Here is a 5,515-nt window from a genome sequence, read left to right as displayed (position 1 = left end):
AATAAAATGTTTTCTGAAAGGGTAGGAAAGCCAGAAGGGAGCAAGATAGTTAAACTAATGAGAGGTAATAGAACAATCATCAAAGTGAACATAAGTAAGATTAAAGTAGAAATTGGTTCTATGAAGATTGAGGTAAGGACAAGAAGGCATTTATCACATCGTTAGGTGTATTTAACGGATCAAAAGACCATAAGACATAAGAGTGGAAAAGTAAGGCCATTCAGCCCATTGAGTCCATTCCACCATTCAATCACAGCTGATGGGCATTTCAACTCCACTTACCCGCACTCTCCCCGTATCCCTTAATTCCTTGTGAGATCAAGAATTTATCAATCTCTGCCCTGAAGACATTTAATGTCCCGGCCTCCACTGCACTCCGTGGCAATGAATTCCACAGGCCTACCATTCTCTGGCTGAAGAAATGTCTCCTCATTTCCATTTTAAATTGACCCCCTCTAATTCCAAGGCTGTGCCCACGGGTCCTAGAATCCCCGTCTAACGGAAATAAATTCCCAGCATCCACACTTTCTAAGCCATGCATTACCTTGTAAGTTTCTATTAGATCTCCCCTCCACCTTCTAAACTCTAATGAATTCAATTTCAGGATCCGCAGCGTGCATTGTTTGGTAGGCCTACCATTCCAGGGATCATCCGTGTGAATCTCTGCTGGACATGCTCCAGTGCCTGTATGTCATTCCTGAGGTGTGGGGTCCAGAATTGGACACAGTATTCTAAATGGGGCCTAACTAGAGCTTTATAAAGTCTTAGTAGCACATCGCTGCTTTTACATTCCAACCCATTTGAGATAAATGACAACATTACATTTGCCTTTTTAAATATGGACTCAACCTGCACGTCAACCTTTAGAGAATCCTGGACTAACACTTCCAGATCCCTTTGTACTTCGGCTTTATGAATTTTCTCACTATTTAGAAAATAGTCCATGCCTGTATTCTTTTTTCCAAAGTGCAAGACCTTGCAAGGTCCCTTGATACTGAACAGGAAATGAGGAAGCAATATTTGATAAGGACAGAAAATGCTGGGAATATTCAGTAAGTCAAACAGCATCTGTGGAATTAAACAGAGTTGATGTTTCAGATCAATGGCCTTTCATTACAACAGAAGGAAGGTGGAAATATAATCATCTTTAAGCAAGTAGGAGGAGGTAGGGGATAGGAAAAAAACACAAAAATGATAAATTGGAGTATAGAAGAGGTTAACTAACAAAAGATTTCATGATAAAGGCAAAATAGAAGGGAATGGGTATAGTAAAAAGGACAAAGATTGTGTGCAAATAAGGCATGAATGATTGTATAGCAGCCATCTGAATGCAAAGACAAAGATTATGAAACAAGCCAGCAAATAAATGTTTTTTAAAAATCTATTGAATTTAAAAATGCATCTAGAAGGCTATTGCATCCCAAAATGAGACATTAAGTTTTTTTTAAATCAAGTTTTAATTGAATTTCATTGGAATACTGCTACAGATCATGTAATGAAATGTCAGATTAGAAGCAAAGTGGCAATTTAAAATGACCATTGACAGGAAGCTCAGAATCATTCTTGTAAACTGAATGCATCTGTTCCACCAAGTGATCAGTCTATGTTTGGTGTCCCCCCCATTGTAGAGGAGACCACATAGTGAGCAGTGATTACAGTACAATATACTAAATTGAAAACAGTGCAATTAAGTTGTTGTTTCATTTGGAAGGAGTGTTCAGGGCTTTAGACAGCGAGAAAAGAAGAGATGAAGGAATCCATGTTTACCTCTTAAGAGTGCTTGCAATGAATCGTAATCAAGAGAAATTTCAACCATCCCAAATTCCTTGTCATAAAGAGATAGTGAAAGGAGAAAAGTGAATAGAGTTTATACAATGTCTGCTTGAGTCTTCTCTTGGAACAGCAAAAGCTCAGCAAGAGAGGAATCACCGCAAGATCTAGTAATCAGAAATGAACCAAAGCATAGAAGAGAAGTTAGTAGTGGAACATCTAGGGAAAAGTGATTGTTAAATGAAAAGTCACTACATATCGACATGAATACCACCATTACACGTGGGGACACCTCCCACCATGTACATGGCAGGTACGCATGTGACTCCGCCAACGTTGTCTACCTCTTACACTGCAGGCAATGATGCCCTGAGGCACCATACATTGGCAAGACCAAGCAGAGGCTACGGCAATGGCTGAATAGACATTGCACAACAATCAACAGGCAGGAGCGTTCCCTCCCAGTCGGAGAACACTTCAGCAGTCCGGGACATTTGACCTTGGACCTTCAGGTGACCATACTTCAAGGCGGACTTTGGGAAGGCAGCAATTGAAAGTGGCCAAGCAGAGGCTGATACCCAAGTTGGTACTCATGGGGATGGCCTCAACTGGGACCTTGGCTTCTTGTCACACTACAGGTGACCCCACTCACTAAACACACGCACACACACACTCTCTCTCATAGACATTCATACCCCCACCCCGTGCACAGACACGCATATAAGTTTTTGGGGTGAATTTATACTTGCAGAATTACATCTTATATTGCTTCAAAAACTGCATGAATTCATGTAAGATTCTGTAAATCCCTTTTTTAGAAATAGAATCAGTCTGAACATTGAGGCATAGACAGCCTCTCACAGGGCATCTCACACCTTCAATGCATTATCTTGGCTGACATGGAACCTATTGTTAAAGTTCACTTGAGAATGTAACTTTAAAAAAGTTCTGGGATTTACATATGAAAGAACTGAAATCAATATGGTCATTCTAAAAGATGAGAGACTTAACAAACAATCTAGGTATTTTTCAGTAGATAATTTCAGTTACATTTCACTGTAAACATTTGCTATAAATTCTGTCTTAAGATCTTACTATCCACAGCCACCTGATGAAGGAGCAGTGCTCTGAAAGCTAGTGCTTCCAAATAAACCTATTGGACTATAACCTGGTGCGTGTGATTTTTAACTTTAAATAAAAAGGACTGATATAACAAATAGAAAGATGTTAAGCAAAATAAATTATAGATTAGAAAAATAACCAACATTGAGGGAATGAGAATGAAACTTGAAAGGTAAACAGTGAAGAAATATTGACAAAAGGACAGAACAGCATGTTTTTAAAAGATTGATGAACAGAGTTCAAAAATATTTTAAATTATGATTGAAGAACTTAACTGAAAATAAAACAACATGGATGAATAAAATGAAATAGTCCAGATTAAAATTAAAAGGACAAGTGTACTGAGTACACTGTTGATAAAGGACAAAAAGGAAAATGAGATGCTAGGAGAGAAAGGTTACAAACAGCCGGTCAAAAAAAAGAAACTATTATAAGACCACATTGTTTTTATTTGAGTCTGAAGAAAATGGACCAAACATTTGACTGCCTTACATAAAAGGACTGAATCTTATCACATTTCAAAAATGGAATGATTTGTAGGTCATAATCTCACTTGGGTAATAGGTGCACTGATATTGGGAATCATCTGGAAGACAACAAACATTAAGGTGCCTCAGTGCTTGCCATTAAACTTAGGACAGGCAGTAGGCTGGAAGAACACAGCAAGCCAGGCAGCATCAGGAGGCGGAGAATTCAATGTTTTTGGTGCAACCCTTCTTCAGGACTAGGGTGGATGTAGGGGGAGCTGCAGATAAACGGGGTGGCAGGGGAAGGGTGGTGAAGTGGGAAAGGTGAAGACAGTAAAAGCTACAACCTGGGAGGAATGAATCCGATTGGTGGCAGGGAGGAGTGGAAGGGAGGGGTAGGGCTGGAAAGGGAGTTGGGGGATGGGAAGGAAGGTTATTTGAAATTGGAGAACTTAATGTTGAGTCCTCCAGGCTGTAGGCTGCCCAGGCGGAAGATGAGGTGTTACTCCTCTAAGTTATGGTTTGCTTCTTTATGGCAATGTTGGAGGGCAAGGATGGTCATATCAGAACGGGAGTGGGAAGGGGAATTAAAATGGACAGTGACTGGGAGGTCTGGCCAGAGGACTCAACATTGAGTTCTCCAATTTCAAACAACCTTCCTATCCCCTGACTCCCTTCCCAGCTGCTCCCCCTCCCTTGCACTCCTCCCTGCCACAAATCAGATTCATTCCTCCTATTGACCAACCAGGTTGTAAACTTTACCTGCCTTCACCTATCCCCACTTCACCACCCTTCCCCCACCCACCCCCTTTATCTGCAGCTTCCCTCATACCCATCCAGCTCTGATGAAGGATTACACTCAAAATGTTGACTTCTCCACCTCCTGATGCTGTCTGGCTTAATGTGCTCTTCCAGCCTCCTGCCTGTCTATTTTGGATTCCAGTATCTGCAGGTTTTTTTTTTTGTCCCTATACAACTAAGGACAGCTTGTAGGTTCCTGAAGGAGGGGGCATAGAGAATCATCCGCACCTCTTACCCAGAAGGGCAGCATGGTGGCACAGTGGTTAGCACTGCTGCCTCACAGCGACAGAGACCCGGGTTCAATTCCTGCCTCAGGCGACTGACTGTGTGGAGTTTGCATGTTCTCCCCGTGTCTGCGTGGGTTTCCTCCGGGTGCTCCGGTTTCCTCCCACTGTCCAAAGATGTGCAGGTCAGGTGAATTGGCCATGCTAAATTGCCCGTATTGTTAGGTAAGGGGTAAGTGTCGGGGTATGGGTGGGTTGCGCTTCGGCGGGTCGGTGTGGACTTGTTGGGCCGAAGGGCCTGTTTCCACACTGGAATGTAATGTAAAAAAATGTAATGTAAGCTCAAATCTGTGTTCCTTAGCCCTTGTACCCATCAGCTAATTTGAAAAGCTTTACTTTATCTGACTTATCTGCTCTTGTACTCAGTGTCTCGAATTAAGAAACTCAAGATCCCATATACTTATTAATTACTTTCTTCATGTGTGCCGACACCTTCAAAGATCTAGGCATATGAGTCCCCAGGTCTCTACCTCTGCACACTATTCAGAATTGTGCTATTCTGTCTACATTGCCACTTTCCAACCTTTCAACCAATATGTATAATCTCTTACTCCTCTGTATTGAATTCCAAATGTCACTTGTCTTCTCGGTCTGCTAATTTCTGTCCTGCAGCAGTCAATTTGTACCTTCTTCACTGTTTCCTCTGGCTCCAAGTTTGATGCCATCAGCAAATTGAAACTTTGCTCTGTATTCTAATGTCCAATCAATAGACAATAGACAATAGGTGCAGGAGTAGGCCATTCGGCCCTTCGAGCCAGCACCACCATTCATTATGATCATGGCTGAACATCCACAATCAGTATTCTGTTCCTGCCTTATCCCCATAATCCTTGATTTCACTGTCTCTAAGAGCTCTATCCATCTCTTTCTGGACAGGCTAGGTGAGTGGTTGGATACATGGCAGATGCAGTTTAATGTAGATAAATGTGTGGTTATCCACTTTGGTGGCAAGAACAGGAAGGCATATTACCATAGACTTGGCCTTCACTGCCTTCTGGGGCAGAGCATCCCATACATCTACTATTTTCTATGTGAAGAGGTTTCTTCTCAACTCTATTCTAAATGGCCTAC

Source organism: Chiloscyllium plagiosum, unplaced genomic scaffold, assembly GCF_037043375.1.
Source record: "Chiloscyllium plagiosum isolate Xiang-an unplaced genomic scaffold, Cpla_swu_hap1 HiC_scaffold_4, whole genome shotgun sequence".
In the NCBI taxonomy this organism is placed as follows: domain Eukaryota; kingdom Metazoa; phylum Chordata; class Chondrichthyes; order Orectolobiformes; family Hemiscylliidae; genus Chiloscyllium; species Chiloscyllium plagiosum.
The sequence above is the reverse complement of the archived record's forward strand: the minus strand, read 5'-3'. Positions refer to the sequence as shown.